This window comes from Podarcis tiliguerta (assembly GCF_965153285.1).
Source record: "Podarcis tiliguerta genome assembly, chromosome: 9".
NCBI classification, from domain to species: Eukaryota; Metazoa; Chordata; class Lepidosauria; order Squamata; family Lacertidae; genus Podarcis; species Podarcis tiliguerta.
Genome location: NC_139542.1, coordinates 63,544,020 through 63,562,921, shown reverse-complemented (window position 1 = coordinate 63,562,921; position 18,902 = coordinate 63,544,020). Strand labels below are relative to the sequence as shown.

Genomic DNA, 18,902 nt, shown 5'->3' with positions numbered 1-18,902 from the left:
ATATGGTATCTATTCAAAATCAAAGCTAAATCATTTTTTGCTTGATGCACTTCATGTTGCTACTTAGTAGCTAAAGGCAAAGGTAAAGGGAGCCCTCACCATTAGGTCCAGTCATGACCGACTATGGGGTTGTGGTGCTCATCTCACTTTATTGGCCGAGGGAGCCGGTGTACAGCTTCCAGGTCATGTGGCCAGCATGACTAAGCTGCTTCTGGTGAACTAGAGCAGTGCACAGAAGCGCCTCTTACCTTCCCGCCGGAGTGGTACCTCTTTATCTACTTGCACTTTGACGTGCTTTCGAACTGCTAGGTTGGCAGGAGCGGGGACCGAGCAACGGGAGCTCACCCCATCGTGGGGATTCGAACTGCCAACCTTTTGATCGGCAAGTCCTAGGCTCTGTGGTTTAACCCACAGCGCCACCCTACTTAGTAGCTACTGGTATATTAATCTCTTAATGGTTTATGAGCTGTTGGATACTTCCAGACATCACCTCCACCTGCTTCTTGATCTTGGCCAGATCCTACCTAAACTCAGAAGCCTGCAAAATGGAATCTCTGCTGCTGAAAGGCAGAAAGCTAACATTTAAACTAATAACACCACTGATGTATATTGGTAACTGACAGCTCCCTGGGTTTCATTAAATTGTCTCCTGACAGCTGAATCAATGCCAGACAGCATCAAATGCTTGCTTTTGGCCATGTTAGTGCTTCACACGCGTGCAATAGCATCAAAACTAGTTGGACACATAACTAAAAGCTGAGAACAAAACAAAGCCAGAAAATACAACAAGGGAAACTTTTTGATAATCTTTGTGCAGCTCTTCAAACAAGGGAAGGATGTAAATTTTGGGAAACATTTTACAGCAGTTCTCTATCTTGACTTTGATTTTCTAGACGAGGAGAAGAACATTTCACGCTTTAAGGGCCAGGCTGCTAGGGACATGTGGATGCTGTCGAGAGCAGCAACTCTGCATCTCCCCAGTAACACCTCATAAAAAGAAGATACACACTTGTGATATCATTACACTCCTAATTCCCTGTCGCCTGCAAGTGCTAACCCATGAAACAGAGATCTTGTTTTCTGCATGTCTTCCTGAAAATGTGATACAAGTGTTCACCGCGGCATGCTGAAAGAATGGCTGCCATGAGATAACTAATACTGGGGTGTGCTTAGGAACATTCATTATTTTCCTTGGCCTCCAGCAAATTCTGCTGGACCACGTCCCCCTAAACAGAGCCAAAATGGAGACGGCGACAACCCCATGTGAGCTTTTTGTTGCTGCTGCTATCATTCACACATAAACATCTTCTGTCATGATCTTGCCTGCCTCAAATCTTAAGCGTTGCACAGTGTGTTCTGGCCCCCAGTCTTCTAGTATTCTGAATTGCCTTATAACTCACCCAATAACATTGAACTCCTCTTCGCAAACAAACTTGTGCCTCTACACATCTTATTTTTTTCCTTGACATTTCCATGGAAAGAATTCTGTAGGCTTCAGTGATGAACTAGAGCACAGCAGACAACAATATCTGCAGGGACACAGGTTGCCCACTCTGGTTTTAGCAAGTAGAAACTGTCTTATCAGTAATTTGTATCTGGTCCATGCTGAATGTCTGCCAGCAGACATTTTCACAGCAAACAGTACTTCCAGGGGGCCAAAATACCCCTTGACCTCTTTCACTTCCGGAGTGCTGCTTGCTGTCTGATTGGCATACAAAGGTTTTGTATGGCCAACAAAGGTCCGTATGGTAAAAGCTATGGTTTTCCCAGTAGTGATGTATGGAAGTGAGAGCTGGACCATAAAGAAGGCTGATCGCCAAAGAATTGATGCTTTTGAATTATGGTGCTGGAGGAAACTCTTGAGAGTCCCATGGACTGCAAGAAGATCAAACCTATCCATTCTTAAGGAAATCAGCCCTGAGTGCTCACTGGAAGGACAGATCCTGAAGCTGAGGCTCCAATACTTTGGCCACCTCATGAGAAGAGAAGACTCCCTGGAAAAGACCCTGATGTTGGGGAAGATAGAGGGCACAAGGAGAAGGGACGACAGAGGATGAGATGGTTGTATAGTGTTCTCAAAGCTACCAGCATGAGTTTGACTAAACTGCGGGAGGCAGTGGAAGACAGGAGTGCCTGGCGTGCTCTGGTCCATGGGGTCACGGAGAGTTGGACACAGCTAAACGACCAAACAACAACAATGGCATAATTTAAAAACCAATCCAAAGTATTTCTTCATGCTGCAATAGCTCAGTTTCATTGGGTATCACATAGCAGAACAATCCCACATATGTGCTATTCAGCCAATGAGACTTGCTATGTGATGGCATCACCAAGCCAATTCACAGTGAGCACATTGGTTTCTATTAGTCACCCTTCTGCAGAAGTACATCCTTCTCTCACCAGGAATCAATGTGTTATTAGATCCGCTTTCGTATTAAGATCCGCTTTCGTATTAAGGAGCAGCAACAGCTGAAAGGTGCTAGATTTCTCTTGGATGGGGCCAGAGGAAGAAGAAGGAGATGGGGAGGGAATGCTGAACCCAGAGCTGTTGATGCAGTTATATTACCATCCTCTGGCTGGTCCTCATAATAATTAACAGAAATACTTTTTTAATGAAGTTGGACAGACATAATAAGAAGCAGCCTGGTTCAAGAGCCCTTCTGGAGTTTGATCTCATTTGATTTCCCTACCATTACCAAAACCCTTCCAAGGACTGAAAATGGAAATAAGGTTGATTTGCTTGGCTGTTGATGCCAACATAGCCTCTTCTCTTTAAGCCTTATTAGAAATGTGCTGGAATAAATTCAGGGGGCAAGGGTGTGTTTCCCAGATTTTCTGGTTTTTTTCTAATCCATCTCTTGAGACAGTTGTTGGCATTTAATATGTTTCCCATAGATAAAATGAAATTTGATCATTTTGTTTTGGATCACCAAAGAAAGCAAATGGTCAGAGTACAAAAGAGTTGTACTGCTCTCTGACCCAAAAACAGTGCCAAACACCTGAAAATTGCCCCCTGAAAAATTTGGCACTGTGTTGAGAGGGGGGCCTTGGCTTTAGAGCTTTTGCTATTAACTGCACTCTGTCATTTATCTGGCTCCACCCAAACTCCACACAGCCAAGCTGTGTCCCTCGACCTACTCGGTGCCATCATAAGAACATCCAAAAGCCCTCTCCATCAGACCAAAGGCCAATCTAGTCCAATGTCCTGCCCACACAATGCGAACCAGTCAGCTATGGCCTGTACACAAAATACCACAAAAATTCCACAAACCACCTAGACATAATCAAAAAACAATGGGAGGACAACATAGACTATGAGATTAACCCCATCCAATGGACCAGAATGTGGTCTAAACCTCCCTTTAAATCCATATCAGTGAAGAGAAAAGAACTCACTCTGAAATTGACTTACAGGTGGTACCTAACACCACGGAAACTAATGCTAATATTCCTAGGAGCCTCACCAAAATGCTGGAGAGGATGCACCTCCACAGGCACATACCTCCACATGTGGTGGGAATGTCCTAACATCCAACTCTTCTGGACATCAATCATACAAGAAATATGCAAAATAACTAAGCAAGTATTAGAAGTCACCCCAGAACTGGACCTACTGAACATCTTCCAGGACAATAATGCCCACTCACATCCCAACGAGCTCATAACCCACCTACTCTCAGCAGCCAGAAGCATCATAGCCAGACAGTGGAGAGACCTGTCAGGAGTAAGCATGGACCAATGGTATCAAATAATATGGGAAACAGCCTTATTAGAAAAACTAACCAACAAACTGAAACTGACACAGGGACAAATAGAAGAAGATGCTTGCACCCCGGTATGGTTACCCTTTACCACATACATAGCCTAACAAGACAGCAACAAGAACCCACCAACAGCATGCAAATTAATCTGGCTAACCTGATCCAACCTGAGTGCAATCATGCTCTTCCCACTTAGGATTCCAAGCCACTGGCAATGAGAGGCGTATTGTCTCCATCAGTGGAGGCAGAACATTGCCATTTTGACGTGCAGTCATTGATGGTTTAATCATCCATGAGCCTGCCTAATCTTCTGTTAAAGCCATCCCCGGAGCTAGGCTTCACCTCTCTCACCTGGTTCTACTCCCAAATCTTCCTGGGGCCATCACTTAGCTCCTCCTCACACAGATCTAAACCTCAGGGAACCTGGTAGAAGAGTTTTGAGGACTCCGGTCAGGAATGGCCCAAGCCAATTTGCTGCCTGAGACAAGATGGTGCATTCCCATTCTGTGCAGAAAATCTGACTAGACTGGTAATTGACTCTTACTTCAGTGCTGGCGATGGAACTAAGTCTCCCACCACAGCCTTGGGCAGCAAGCTAGGTTAGGAACTGTAGGACAAACCACATATTTCTAGCCACTTTTCACCTCTCAGCATTTGCCGCCTGAGGCAACTGCCTCACTCTACCTCACAGAAGTGCTGGCCCTGCTGAGGCTGCACAGCCTCCATTAGCTCACCAAATTAGACCCCAGCTGCAGAGCTGTTGCAAGCCCTGCTGGTGACCTGCCATATGGCTTCTTTTCGTCCCACTTTGTTTTTCTGTCCCTCTGCCTTCACCTTCCTTTGGTTCTGAGCGGAGGATGGCATCTTAGATCCCAGGAAGCTGATGTGCAATGGAGCCTCTCATCTGTCATGTACAAGCAAATCATTCTGTCTCTCCCCTTGTGCTCTGTTTTCCCAGCCAGCACAATTAGTATAATTATCTCTCTGTTCACACCTCAGTTGACAGCACAGACACTTCCAGTTTAATGGGCTGAGACACCGATGAACTCAGAAAACAGTTCACGTTATTGTTCCTGGTTTCAAACTGTTCAGTATATTTTACTCACCACTACCTGCTTCAGAGCAAAAAGTGCGGGAGGAAAAAACCCCCATAAAATCTATTCTGTCTCATTTCATTGCCTAGAACTTTCTTTGATTTATCATAAAACTGGAGTTAGAAGAATGGAGGAAGGCTCTTTCATTTTTCTTTTCTTTCTTTCGATTCCTTTCTTTTTCCTTTCTTTTCCTTTCCAAAAAGGAAGCCCAAGGTAGTTACATCTAGGTCATCCTTTGTGGAAACCACCATGCACACTCCAACCCCTTCCCTTGATCTGCACTTGAGGAACTGAATCTTTTTGAATTCTGATGAAAACTGACCTGATCCACACCTTCTGGCAGAGTCAACCCACCCATGAGGAAGCTGAGTCACTGTTGCTTATGAGGAGGCCTGTGTGGTGAAACCAAACCAGCAGGAGTACCAGATTGGCAGCATCAGTGCATTTGCATCACCCCAAGCTCTCTGCCAGGGACGTGGGTGGCATTGTGGGTTAAACCAGAGAGCCTACGGCTTGCTGATCAGAAGGTCGGCAGTTCGAATCCCCACGATGGGGTGAGCTCCCATTGCTCGGTCCCTGCTCCTGCCAACCTAGCAGTTCGAAAGCACCTCAAAGTGCAAGTAGATAAATAGGTACTGCTCTGGTGGGAAGCTAAACAGCATTTCCGTGTGCCGCTCTGGTTCGCCAGAAGTGGCTTAGTCATGCCGGCCACATGACCCGGAAGCTGTACGCCAGTTCCCTTGGCCAATAAAGCAAGATGAGTGCCGCAACCCCAGAGTCGGTCACGACTGGACCTAGTGGTCAGGGGTCCTTTTACCTTTACCTTAAGCTCTCTGCCACCTTGCCCACCTCCCTTTTCGTAAACAGCAGCAACTCAGGGATTGGAAAACCAAGTCCACCATGCTGTCCCCTGCTGAATCTTTGCAAATTCCAATACGAACTCATTTGATCCACAGCTCTGAAACTTATTAGTAGGTCAGAACCTCAATATGCATGTAGATTATGCACTTTTCAAAATTTAGGATGTTATTCTGTACGTACCTAATCCCAAGTAAATAAGCACAGAATGGTGCCCTAATTTATGGTACACACACGACAGATTTTGGAAATTTTGTGCACTTAAAATCATTTGCCGTCATTACCATATAAGAAATGTATGGCTGCATCAGAGATACATATTAGCACTTACAATATTCAGAAATAGAAACCCATAATTTGAATTGCATGAGAAATATGGTGGTTGGTTTTGTTTTGTTTTTAAAAAGCTCAATCAAATGTATGTACAAAATAATAGAAGCAATGGGGTGGGAGGAACAAATGATTTGAAGAATATGTGTTTATAAACAAGCCTGGATTCCCCCCCCCCCTCAAACTAGTGTATCGTGTACGAAATGAAATGTATTTTGACCTTTAACAGACAGCGGCGCTGATGATTCTTGCTTTCTGCCTCTCTTGTGCTGACAGGAAGAAAAGCACCATGTTGCAAAAGGAGCTGCTCAGATTTGTTTTAGATTTGACATTATATGCTGCATAACTCAAGGGTATAAATTTTGATTACCAGGCAAGAATGGAAGTTTTTTAAAAAGAGAGAGAAAGAGAGAGTCACTCGTACAAAAGTTATTTCAGTTTAATTGAGTTTTGAAATACTTTCGCATACACAACTTATTGTGATGTCACAGACTGCCACCTCAGTAAAAAAAATCCCATTAGCTTTGCCATAGCTTTGCTCTTGACAATGCATTCTAACTTCATGAGCCATCAAGATAACCTTTGTGCAATCGGACAAGGGATGTTCATATGTGCTTCAATCCACCCTAACGCTCATTTTGCACTTTCTTCTGGCATTTTCTGACCTGTTGCAGCTGGCTTATTTCTTCCTTGTTCTTTCCTTGTGAAAAGAACAATCATGAATGATGCATTCCACTGGATTTTAAAATCTAACCTTTGATAATTTTATGAATTTGAAGAGGCTTTATAAAAGCTTTTTTTAAAAGCATGAGCAGGAATCTCCATATTGGCCTCATAATCTGCTCTAGATCAACTTTGATAGCAATGATGCGTGGTGACAATTTGAGAGAAAATAAAATAACTATGTTTTTTAAAAAAACAAAAACCACCATGAACTTTGACAATAATTTAAAAGTCAGTGCTAAATTCTCAACCAAGGGTGGGAGTTTGCCACATATTTAGTGAACTTGGCACAGGTGATGTTAAGATGTCATAGAATTCTCATTTCTTTACATCTCTCTCTCTCTCTCCCTCCCTCTATTTCATAGGGCTGCTTTTAATAGTTGCCGATGCAAACAGAGACTTAGGCTGCCATCTGTATCCACTTACCTAGAAACAAGATCAATTGTACTCAATGGGACTTTGAATAGTTATGTATGGGATTGACTAGGCATGCATAGGAATGTATAGGCATTCAAAATAATATATTGCTATGAAGATCACTGCAGCTCCTGACAACATTTGACATTCACAGCAGATGGTAATTCAAAAGAAGAAATACGGCTTCCACTTTAAATCTAGTTTTTTATTTTTATTCACTCTGACTATATCATGGCTCCTTTATAAAATAAGGATAGGCTAGAGTTCAGTAACTTTTGTAAGTGTGTGTGTATGCATCTATAAAATGAAAACGGCAGCTATTTATATCCGAAAGCACACAAGAATTGAATGATAAAACAGACGAGGAATAAAAAGCAGAAAACATTGAAGATTCAGCATAAGATGAAATGCCAGCATAGCATCTTTTTATGTTCTTATGGACAAATGTATGGAGGACCAGTCCATTAGTAACAATAGCTACAGAGGACACCTGTGATAAAAGATAAAAAGTATATATATATCTGAGTATCCTACCTTAGGATCGAAAAAGAGAATGATTCTTGCCAGTGAGCTTCTAGGGGGATCTAAGTCACTACATCTGGAAACAGAACAGTGGAGCATAGCCAAAGCTAAAATCAAAAGTACTGCATCAAAGAGTTAAACATCTTTGTGTATCTCAGTTTCTGCAGGATTGTATGTTGATAATGATTATATTGTCACCGACATATATTGCACTGGGCCACAGTTTATTAGTTACCCATATCAACTTCTTTCTGTGTTTATGGTCATGGGAGCTCTGGCTACAATGCGCTAAGGTTAACAATTTTAATTGAATTTCCTTTTTTCTACTAACTGACTTCAAATTAAATAGTTACACTAAATAGCGTATTGCCTTTCCACCCCTACTTCCAACAATCTTTCTGTTTAAACCCTTTCTATTGCATTAAATATGGGACGCGGGTGGCACTGTGGGTTAAACCACAAAGCCTAGGGCTTGCCGATCAGAGGGTCGGCGGTTAAAATCCCTGCGACGGGGTGAGCTCCCATTGCTCCCTCCTGCTCCTGCCAACCTAGCAGTTCGAAAGCACATCAAAGTGCAAGTAGATAAATACTTCCAGCGGGAAGGTAAACGGCATTTCCGTGCGCTGCTCTGGTTCGCCAGAAGTGGCTTAGTCATGCTGGCCACATGACCCAGGAGCTGTACGCCCGCTCCCTCGGCCAATAAAGCGAGATGAGCGCCACAACCCCAGAGTCGGTCACGACTGGACCTAATGGTCAGGGGTCCCTTTACCTTTACTGCATTATATATCAAACTCTCACCCATTACACAAATCCCTCTAATACAGTTACTTTATCCTTTTTCTTCCACTGCTCCTATCTCAAATCCTGCCTGTGATTTCATTTGTTTGCGGTACCTTCCCCAATAGCCCAAACAAGGCCTTCATTCTTCGAAGAAATTGGAGAATCCCAACATCACCATGCAATCTTCAATGTGCCATACACTATGCTTTTTGAAAAAGATTCCCAGTGCATATTATAGCCTGTTTTTACTCTGATCTGACTTGTAAGAGTATATTTGGTACTACTTAGCGATCCATTTTTATGTATATGTGGATTTGTATTTGAATGCATGCCTTCAAGAGCAGAATACACACATATAGTGTGTGTGTGTGTGTGTGTGTGTGTGTGTGTGTGTGTGTGTGTTAAATTTCAGATAAAACTATTCAAGCCAAAGAAATTGTTTTAAGACACAAAAAAAAAATGTATTCCACTGCTATTTCAACGAAGAACTTTTTCTTTTAGTCCTAAGGAGAGAAGGGAGAGGGAGAGGGAGCTGAAGTTGACATTCTCACAGTAATCATAGCTCTCCCACACACTGCCGCATACCTGGAATATATTGAATGTCTTATTAAAATTCAATCCAAATGGTACGTTTTACAATAGCTAGGACAATGTGCTCTGCCCTCAGGATTGCACACATGGCTGGCTTCAAGGCGGGTTGCATGACTGCATTTCAGGGGATGGAAAGAATGTTAACTTTCTGCATTTCTTGTCATGGCACCGGGTAAAAATGATAATGGAGAGTTCTCTCTGGATTAATTGCAGGTTTGTTATTGGATATATGCATTGCACTTTATACATACAGAATATAAGCCAAGGTTTATGTACCACTCGTTATGATGATAAGAAGAAGAAGCTAATGGAAATAAATGTGTGAGGCAGCAACATTTGAATTTTTACTACAGAGTGGAAAATGGCTTTGAAACAAAAACTACAAAATAGCTTGAACCTGGCAAAGGGTGCATCTTTTCTTTAACGCCACTAAAACAAAGTTTTGCACCAAAAACAGATGTAACGCTAAACCAATGTTTAGTGGTATGTGTATGAGCAGCAGAGAGCTGCTTTCTGTTCTTGGTTGCATTCAGTGCTTTTTCCCCCTGGGGTACGCATGCCCCTATACATTTTGTGAATCTAACAGGAGAAGAAACTAAAAATAATATTTTTTAATTTTTTTTCTCTAGTGAATCATGAGTTCCATTGCTACTCCTGACAGTGGCTTCCTTTCCTGTCATGGTGTTTCCTGAGTCTCATATGGAATGAGAGTATCCCTAAACAATTTTTTTGTAAAGAAAAAAAGCACTGGTTGTATTAAGCATCAAATCATAGCTTACCGACCATAGTTTGCCCAAAAATCAGGATTGGAAATTATGGTTTGATATTGGTTTTCAATACTAGTTTCTGGGCAAATAATAGTGAGTGCTAACCGATTTCCTAGATTTCGAAACAGCGGCAAACTGTGGTTGGAAAGGTTACAGTAGCGCATACGAAAAGCTTCTTTGGTTCCCATACAGCACCAATATGGTGCCCACATGCACCACTGTAGTCACTGCTGTCCCTTATGGCACCCATGAAGGGTCTTCATAAACATCACCTCAAAACGCCACAATGCACAAGAGATGGTTTGCTGCTTCTGCTCAATTCTCCCCTACTACTACTACTAATAATAATAATAGTAATTTATTTGTACCCCGCCCATCTGGCTGGGTTTCCCCAGCCACTCTGGGCGGCTTCTACGCAGACCAAAAATACACTACAATGTCACAGATTAAAAACTTCCCTGAGCAGGGCTGCCTTAAGATGTCTTCTGAATGTCAGGTAGTTGTTTATCGCTTTGACATCTGATGGGAGGGCATTCCACAGGGTGGGCGCCACGACCGAGAAGGCCCTCTGCCTGGTTCCCTGTAGCTTTGCTTCTCACAATGAGGGAACCGCCAGAAGGCCCTCGGTGCTGGACCTCAGCGTCCGGGCAGAACGATGGGGGTGGAGAAGCTCCTTAAGGTATACTGGGCCGAGGCCGTTAACAAAGCTTCCCCCTTTACCCAGATTTCATTCAGTGCTGGGACTGGAGGCCTGCTCTCCTCTCTGTTCTGAACAAGATAAGGTAAAGGAGGTAAAGGACCGCTGGACAGATAAGTCCAGTCAAAGGTAACTATGGGGTTGCAGCGTTCATCTCGCTTTCAGGCCAAGGGAGTTTGTCCACTGACAGCTTTCTGGGTCATGTGGCCAGCATGACTAAACTGCTTCTGGCACAACAGAACACCGTGATGGAAATCAGAGCGCACAGAAACGCCGTTTACCTTCCCACTGCAGTGGTACCTATTTATCTACTTGCACTGGCATGCTTTTGAACTGCTAGGTTGGCAGGAGCTGGGACAGAGCAACAGGAGCTCACCCCGTTGGGGGGATTTGAACTGCTGACCTTCTGATTGGCAAGCCCAGAGGTTCAGCGGTTTAGACCACAGCACCACCCGCACCCCACCCCTCTGATCAGAAGAGATATACGAAGAGGATTTCTCATTGTGACTGTTAAGTTGTGGTTGAACATATCAGACGACACAGCAATTCTTCAGACAGCTCTTGTTTATTCACAGGCCAGAACAGAACTGAACTGAAGGGTTCAGCCAACCTGCTTATATAGAGCTCAACTACAAAGCAACAGTAACAACTTTCTGTAACTATCCAATCACTGATCATCACTTTCAACTCCTTATTTGCATATGCAGACCTGAGTGAAAACTATCTACAGTATCCCCCTGCTGGCCTGTTGAGAGCAGTGAAGGGTTAACCTTCTGTGCCTCGGAGCTGAGGGGAAGGGCTTACCAGCCAGGATGTGACGTGAACCGCCTGGAACGCAGTGTGTGTTCAGTGGGAACCAAAAGCAGTTAGTTGAACTGCGCAGCTCCAGAGAAAGGAGCAGAGAAAATGCAGTTGCATTCAGATGGGTTCTGATCTGTGTAAATATGTGTTTTTCGGAGCAATAAAGAACTTTAAGAAACAGAAGCTGACGTCTCGGGATTCTTCCCTTATCACACGCACGCTGCGCAATTCTGCTGATGATTTTACGACCTACAGAGGCCCGCGCAGAGGGAGTGTGCTGGACGCCATAAAGCAAAAAATCTGTCCGAAGAGATTTATTGGCAGAGGTCGAACTTAATTAAACAACATGGCCCAGGATAAGAAGTTCAGTACATAACAGTGACCATGGTGGTGGCTTATGCAGGTGCCTCTCCACCCCCAATTGGGGGCATGTCTGCACCATTTTGTGGTCCTGTCACTTTTTTTTTGTTATTTTGGATGTGGCAGCCTTATGTCATGCCCCTCCCATGCCAGCCGTTTTGTAACTGGTGCCCGCGGCATTTTCTCAAAATTCAAATGTCTCCACTGGTTCCCCCTAAAAGGGATTAGCAACTCTTATCATAAAGACAGTGGTCCTGATGTAAATTCAACTTAGCTGTTAACTTGCCGAGTGAGCTGCTGTTTCTCTGTCTGAAACCAGCCTGCCCCTCAAATGTGGGGGTAATTATACCAATCTACTTTCAGGGCTATTGTAGGATTACTAGCACAGCACACAGTTCTCTCTTTCTCCCCCAGAAATTGCTACGGTTGTGACAAGTCAAAAGAAGTCAGCTTTGAAATGACTGGGGGATGTACAGTACAGCATTCCTATGGAGAAGAATGCTGTAGTGAAAACTTTGCCAGCTGCAGTGGGGTTTAAAGGTAAGTCACCTCAATCTTTACTCCCACTCTAACCGCTGCCATCCTTGTAATGCCAGTTCATAACATTTAACTTTTGATTTATTGATCTGGAGCTCAGTATGCTGGGAATCAAAGTCCTGGGCTTGGAGATGCATCTTGCCTTTTGATCCTTACTGGTGTTTTACTGCTATTCTCTATCATTTTGAGTTAAGCGGTGCTCTCATAGCTTCTAGCTCTTGTCAGTCTATTTAGTGTATAAAAGGCTGCATGTTTCTTCCCTAAGGTGCATCACAGAACGGTCAAATCTCATAATGCCATACGCTATACATAATTTATAGTCCAGGCTTAAGATGAACATGCAAGGAGAAGAGATGGCGATCTAGCAAAATGGATGGAAGCAAGAAAGGTCAAAGCCATCCATTCCGCAGATGGGGAGATCTCACCGAAAAGATGCTGGCATTTAATCTTGATGATTAAACCTGACTCAGAATTGGAAAATGTTTGCATTCGGGGAAATACATCTACCCAAAATACAAGGTATCTGTAGAACAATTCCTGACCAATTTAATCTTACCGTTTTCAAGCTATTTTTGAGAAAACCTTGGGATATCTCAGAAGGATTATTGAGAGGGTTGGGGGTGGGTTTGAATTAGCAGGTGAGTAAGAATGGTTAAGGGACGCGGGTGGCGCTGTGGGTTAAACTACAGAGCCTAGGACTTGCCGATCAGAAGGTTCGAATCCCTGTGATGGGGTGAGCTTCCGTTGCTCGGTCTTGCTCCTGCCAACCTAGGAGTTCAAAAGCATGTCAAAGTGCTCCACCGGGAAGGTAAACAATGTTTCCGTGCGCTGCTCTGGTTAGCCAGAGGCAGTCTAGTCATACTGGCCACATGACCCGGAAGCTGTACACCGGCTCCCTCGGCCAGTAAAGCGAGATGAGCTCCGCAACCCCAGAGTCGGTCACAACTGGACCTAATGGTCAGGAGTCCCTTTACCTTTACTAAAATGAGGCTGCATTTTATGCTGTATTTCAAGCCGTATTTTAATTAACTGTTTATTTATTCATTCATACATTCCCTATTATGTTTTATTGTAATTTATATTTAGTGTTTGCTGCCCTGAGCCCAGCCCTGGCCGGGAAGGATGGGGTATAAATAATTTTTTATTATTATTATTATTTTCTTTTTCTCGTGACTCTAAGTTATTGTCTTCTGTGACCTCCCTGTGGGGCTCTTGGGTGGCCCCTACCACTCTTCCTCATCCAGGCAGTCTCTGCCACTATCTTACCCTTGAGATTCTCCCCAGATCACACCCCTTGTTTCCTCTGGCACACTCTACACTTCTCACCATCCTTTCTTCACATCCTCCTTGAGTGCTTTTGCCAGACTGGAGTGTTCCCTCGAATTTTAATATTGCCTTGTGTTTGCGTGGGTAGAGAGGGGTGCCTGGGTGCATGCGCAGAGGCACATGCTCAGAAGGCAATGTGGCCCTGAGGTTGAACAGCACATTTCATGTAAGCACCTACCCCCAATTACCTGTTTGCAGCATTGGGAAGAGGTGATTTGGAGTAGGAAAAGAGTTTAACTTGATTTGCATAATTAGCAAATGCTTTGCATAATGTGCCCTAATTCAAATGCAGTTTGAACGCTACAACCTTAATTCAGTGCAACTAACTTCATTCTGAATTGCTATGCTTGGCTTTCTGCAGCTTAGATTGTGTGCATTGGCCGTTTTGTGTGTGTTTTTGTGCAAACCTGGGAATGTATTCTCTCGTAGGGAGCATAAAAACAGGGTTTTATTTGATGAAAGAAAATATGCCTGCTTTGGAGGGAAAGAGATCTGCCGCTAATGTAGCCGCTGCATTGTTAGTTATTTCACAAATGCATTGAATTTGAAGTGAGCAAAACCGGCAAATATATCACACGGTTCTAAATGCCAGGTTACCGCTGTGCATGGGCATTGTAACTACCTGTCCTTGAGCGAGGCAATTCAAGCAACAATATAAAAAGAGAGAGACTTTAACATGTCTGGCTCCATCTAAGCCAGAAGGACGGAAAGTATGACATATGAAAGCAATATACTGTTTAGTGTGAGAATCAATTTTGTTATTTCTATAACAGATTCGCTTTTCTGGTTTCCACATTCTGTTTTTACAATGTCCCCTGCATTGCCCTGATATCATTTTGCATTGGCTTGCCTTGTAAAAATGGTCACAGAGCAACACTGTCATTATATTGCCTCTTTCCCTACCATAAAGCCATTGCTCCAAGCCTGCAACGACAGAGATTTCTTTTCTCTTTACACCACAGAGTCATTTTCTGTGAACTTGCTTTTTTTTAAAAAAAAATATATGTATATATAAAATAACATAATCTTCACTGACTCTGAATGAAGAATTGCTTTTAGCCAGATTGCATTGCACGGGTCAATTATATACTGGGTTCACATGAGAGTCGTTTTATATAGGGGCATGCACTGATTTTCTAATGAATGAAACACTGAACCAAATGAGGTCCATTTGGTTCAACGTTCATTCAGTACCAAACAAATGCCATCTGTAAGAATTTAATCATCCCACTCAGGGGTGGGGATGGTTATCTTTCTCCCATGGCAGTAGCTAATGTGGGGGCAGATGTCGCCCAGCAGGTGTCATTTTATTTTCTCAGAACTGCCAATCACATGATTCTGAAGTATTTCTGTGGGAAATGGCAGTCACCAACAGGGCTGCCACTTTTTTGTGGCGATCGCCATTGCCCATTCCTAGAATGCGCCAGAATGCTGTACTGTCTGGGATATTCTGGGAACAGAAAACAGTGGCTGGCAAATCAGGTATGCTGCCACAGCAGAGCGAAGAGATTGAAAGGAGCTCAAGTCAGCGAAAACAAATGTGAGCATTTTCAATTTAAATAAATGAGAAACTAAGGGTCGTATCCAGTTAAGGACTTCTAATGTCCCTTTCTCTGCACCCACCAAAAATCTGTTCCAGGGAAGGAGAGGGATAGGAAGGTTTATTGTGCAGGTCCTTGCACTAATTAATAGTGAGTCCTGCCCCTGTGAACAATGGCTCCTCTGTGGGAGGAAAATATACGGTCCTGTGATCCACATGCGTGGGTAAATAACAAAAGAATTGGCTGGGTGCCTGGATTCAAAACACAGGCGAAACTCACTCCCCAGCAGGAGAGGGCCGCCAATGGCAGAGTTGAAGCTCACAAAAAACCCAGGCAGCAGTATAATGCGGGAATATATGCTGTTAAACCTTTTCATGTCCCATTTAGTTTGCTTGCAAACAGAACTCCCCTCTTTCTACCCCTCTGGCAATGAACAGATCACACACTGTTAAGTAATTTTAAATACTTTACTTGCAAAATCTCCAAAGGTCAGATTCATGCATTTGTCCAAGCAGCAGCAAGGAGAACACAGGCAGAATGTCCTTGGGTAGAAAATACAGAACAGGCATCGGCAAACTCGGCCCTCCAGATGTTTTGGGACTACAATTCCCATCATCCCTGACCACTGGGCCTGCTAGCTAGGGATGATGGGAGTTGTAGTCCCAAAACATCTGGAGGGCCGAGTTTGCCTATGCCTGATACAGAAGATACTTCCAAACACATGTTCAAAGCTTGGAGCTTGCTTAGGCTTACTTCTTCTTTGGTCAATTCCATGTCACAGTGAGAGAGAGGGGGAACAGGAAGAGAAGGTTTCACTTCCACCCTTATTGGAGAAGAGGGGGATGTCACCTAGCTGAGTCTAGGAATCCTGTTCTATTTTCTTAACCCCTTCATGCACTAACTAGCACTCATGCATGTTTGACTACAGTCTCACACATCCTTCCTATGGGGAAAATCTTATGGAATGATGTCCCTAACCTTTCTGCCCACAAGTAGGCCATTTGCAGTGATGGTTGGTGTCAACTGGGACTGATAGGGTGGAAAGAAGGGAATAGGTGGAGCCAGTGAAAAGAGGAGCGTGAGCCAATGACAGGCAGAGCCCACTAATTCTAATCCTACTCTTCCTTGCAGGAACAAAACTGAGGAGGAGGAAGCTGGCAAGAAATGCCACTGGTCACCTGTAAGACAACAAGTGGTTAGGAAATGTGTGAGGGTAGACTGAGTTTGGTGAGCTACAAAACCATTTGGCTTAATGGACCAATTTCCATTTGCGTGCAGCTCTACAGATAAAGTATGTCCTCCCTCAAAGAGGGCACGTGTTGCGGTGAGACCTGGAGACTGACCTTTTGGTTGTGTGTGGGTATATTGAACAGCCACAACACTTGATTGGTAGGTCCCTCATTGCTGGGTTGAATCTGGCCAATGGGGAGCTGTCTGAACGGGCCGAGAGACTTATATATGCCTATGCATGTGACCCAGAGCTTCCTCTTTCGGCTCGTGCATCGGAACACCCACCCACCTCTCCCTATATTTAGGACATTGTGCGATTGACCTTGCTATGCCGTCGTGTGTCGTCTGTCATTGGGACAGGGGCATGGCAGGAATTTTCCCCACTTGGCTGATTGGCTGTTGCCATTTGGGTTTCGCCTGCCACGTAGCAAATCGTCACAACTTGTAAGGTTGCGGATAGGCACTGGTTCAGGTGATAGGGATCGGACAATGGTCTTGCCATCCCTATGTGAAGGGTATTCCATTAAAGGAATTCAGGGACTCGATTCAGGTTGTGCCCCTGCCTGAGTTCATGGGAGCATCTGGGGAGTGGACATAGTCTGTTCCCGGGCTTTCTACCTACCTCAGGTGTTCACCCTTGGCTGACCTATGATAGAGCTCTGGGTCAGTGCCATCTCAAGGGTGCAGGGAGCTAGTTGAACCGGAGCCTATGCAACCACTCACTTTCTGTAATCAATAAAGTTGTGGTTGCCGATCGCAGGGTCGGCGGTTCGAATCCCCGCGGCGGGGTGCGCTTCTGTTGCTCGGTCCCAGCGCCTGCCAACCTAGCAGTTCGAAAGCACGGCGTTTCCATGTGCTGCTCTGGCTCGCCAGAGCAGCTTCGTCACGCTGGCCACGTGACCCGGAAGTGTCTGTGGACAGCGCTGGCTCCCGGCCTCTAGAGTGAGATGAGCGCACAACCCTAGAGTCTGTCAAGACTGGCCCATACGGGCAGGGGTACCTATACCTATATAAATTCTGCCAAAAACAAAAACCAAAATTTGAGTCAGATGTGTGTTTATTTAGGGGGGAGGTCTCTGGGTCTGAACACACAAGCGCATTTGGAGATGATATGGTCTTATTCTGACTGTACCATATGTTATTTCTAAACACTTGAATTAGTTCTTATAGTCAAAAATGGGTTAGTATGTGGCCACTATGGGGCAAGCATGCTCAATTTCATAGGAATGGGGTATTTTAAAGTACACAGCAGCAATGCTGCCAAAAATACCCATATTGCTCATGACACTTATTATGTAAAATGCAGCAGCAGGTAAATATCCATGTAGGTCTTCATTTACCCTTAAGGATTCCTTTCACAAAGAAACTGTTCAGTATGAAAAGAGCTCCTTTAAATATTTAAAATATGAATAGCTTCTCCACCCCTTCTCTGGCCGATGAAAGGGGAGCTTGCCTTTAGTTTTTGGAAAACATGAAAGGGGTCAGATCACTAGTATTAGAAGCCTCCCTCCCTCTTTGAGAGATGTGCTCTTTCAAGACATCAAATAGAAAAACACTTTTCTCTTTAGTCTACCAGTCTTGCACAATGTGTCGCACTCATGAAGTCCTTTAATCCCATTAGAGTTTGCACAGACCATAGAGACAGTCCAGGAGGTGGGGGTTACTTTGAACAAGCTGGAAGATTCTGAAACCCAGTATAGAAAAAATAATGTTCATTCAGTTCAGTTGTTTTTACCAGGACATCATTTGCACAATCCACAACAAATGCAGCTTGGGTTGATGTTTCTTTTATCTCAGGTCTACTAAGAAAGGAGCAGTCAGCACTGAACATGGTGACATAAAAAGAGTCCTTCTGGACCAGACAAAAAGCCTATCTAGTCCAACATCCTCTTCTCATAAGTGGGTCAACAAGATACCTGTGGGAACTAAGGTAAAAGCATAGGGGCCCCTGACCATTAGGTCCAGTCGTGGCCGACTCTGAGGTTGTGGCGCTCATCTCGCTTTATTGGCCAAGGGAGCCGGCGTACAGCTTCCGGGTCATGTGGTCAGCATGACTAAGCCGCTTCTGGCGAACCTGAGCAGCACACGGAAATGTCATTTAACTTCCCGCCAGAGTGGTACCTATTTATTTACTTGCACTTTGACGTGCTTTCAAACTGCTAGGTTAGCAGGAGCAGGGACTGAGCAACGGGAGCTCACCCCGTCATGGGGATCCGAACCACCAACCTTCTGATTGGCAAGTCCTAGGCTCTGTGGCTTAAGCCACAGCGCCACCCATGTCCCTCTATGGGAAGTAAGGTAAAGGCATAGGGGCCCCTGACCATTAGGTCCAGTCATGGCTGACTCTGGGGTTGTGTCGCTCATCTTGTTTTATTGGCCGAGGGAGCCAGCGTAAAGCTTCCGGGTCATGTGGCCAGCATGGCTAAGCCGCTTCTGACGAACCAGAGCAGCACACAGAAACGCCCTTTACCTTCCCACCAGAGCAGTACCTATTTATCTACTTGCACTTTGACTAGCTTTCGAACTGCTAGGTTGGCAGGAGCAGGGACTGAGCAACGGGAGCTCAC

The 18,902-nt window shown here is 44.3% G+C and overlaps 1 long non-coding RNA gene across 1 annotated transcript in view; it reads left to right on the top strand.

The window, feature by feature from the left end:
- Nucleotides 1-16,892, top strand: part of LOC310657387 — a 38,084-nt gene extending 21,192 nt beyond the window's left edge. Inside the window, exons 2-4 of the long non-coding RNA XR_014501732.1 lie at nt 12,116-12,241; nt 12,504-12,757; nt 16,237-16,892. This is a non-coding gene — a long non-coding RNA (uncharacterized lncRNA). The remainder of the gene's footprint in view (nt 1-12,115; nt 12,242-12,503; nt 12,758-16,236) is intronic.
- The last annotated feature ends 2,010 nt before the right edge of the window (nt 16,893-18,902 follow it).